Source organism: Elephantulus edwardii, unplaced genomic scaffold (genome assembly GCF_000299155.1).
Source record: "Elephantulus edwardii isolate Elephantulus edwardi_28Jun2011 unplaced genomic scaffold, EleEdw1.0 scaffold00147, whole genome shotgun sequence".
NCBI lineage: Eukaryota > Metazoa > Chordata > Mammalia > Macroscelidea > Macroscelididae > Elephantulus > Elephantulus edwardii.
In genome coordinates, this window is record NW_006399897.1 from 4222225 (window position 1) to 4223831 (window position 1607).

The following is a 1607-nucleotide window of genomic DNA, read 5'->3' on the forward strand; positions in this document are numbered from 1 at the left end:
GGCTATGCAAAGGCATTTGACTGTGTGGGTCATGACAAGTTGTGGTTGACATAGAGAAGAATGGAAATCTGAGAGCATTTGATTTTGTTCATATGGAACCTATAACTGAACCAGGAGGCTGTTGTGCAAAGAGAGCATGGGAGCACTGCATGGTTTGGAATTGGGAAGGGCATGCACCAGGGTTGTATTCTCTTTCCGTATCTATTCAGTCTGTATGATGAGCCAATTATTTGAGAAACTGGGCTCTATGAGAAGGAGTATGGCATCAGGATTAGAGGGAGATTCATCAATAACTTGTGTTATGCTGATGACACAACCTTGCTTGCTGAAAATGAGGAGGACTTGAAGCACATGTTGCGGAAGATAAAGGAATACAGTCTTTGGTATGCATTGCATCTCCATGTCAGGAAAACAAAGATTCTTGCCACTGGACTGATAAGCAACATCATGATGGATGGAGAGGAGATTGAAACTGTCAATAGCTTCATCTTACTTAGTAGATCCACCATTAAGATCCTTGGTACCAGCAGTCAGGAAGTAAAAAGAGACGTTGTATTGGGGAAATATGCAGTTAGAGACCTTTCCAAATTATTGAGGAGTACTGCTGTCATTTTTAATACTAAGATGCATCTGACTCAAGCCATGGTCTTTCCAATTACTAGCTATGCACCCAAGAGCTGTACAATGAATAAGGATGACATAAAAAGAATTGATGCCTTTGAGCCGTGGTGTTGGAGAAGAGCACTGAATATCCCTACGGACAGCCAAAAGAACAAACAGATATGTCTTGGAAATGGCATAACCAGAGCACTCTTAGGAAACAAAAATGATCAGGCTTTGCCTTATATATTTTGGACATGCTGCTAAAAGGGGTTATTCCTTGGAGAAGTACAAGATGTTGGGAAGGATGGAGGGTCAGCGAAGGAGAAGATCCTCAACCAGGTGAATTGACATGGTGACTGAAAATGGGGTTTGTGTGTCAGGAAGTGTGAGAATGGCAGGATAAAACAGGGTTCAGATCTTTTGTTCATAGGGTCACTATAAGTTGTGCTCAACTAGATAGCACCTAACAACAACAACAACAACAACATGTGGTAATTTGTTATTAGCAGCCATGAGAAACTAATATGTAATTAATGAGACTTCACTACGATCTTCTCTTTATGAATGTTTACTTTTTTGCAATTGTTATTGTTATTAATATGTGCCATCAAGTTGGCTATTCCTCATAGCACCACTGTGAACAATCAGTCTGAACCTTGCACTATTTCATGACATGGCCATAATCTATGTCCTGCTCAAATTCAATGTGTCAACTGTAGATACTGTATCAACTATCTTGTTGAGGTCTTTCTCTCTTTCGTTGACTTTTTACCTTTCCTAAGATGATGTCTCTCTCCAAGGACAAAGTATGATGACAAAAAAACAAATTAAATCTGTAAATATTTTTTGTGAGTTACAGTTACGGTCATTGCAGAGAGACAAAAAAATTACTTAAAACTTTTTAAGAAAATAATAGATACATCAAATACATATACCAAAGTACAGGTATTGATATGAGATTATTTCACAGATGATCCAATATTAGTTTTAATTCTTTTTTTTTT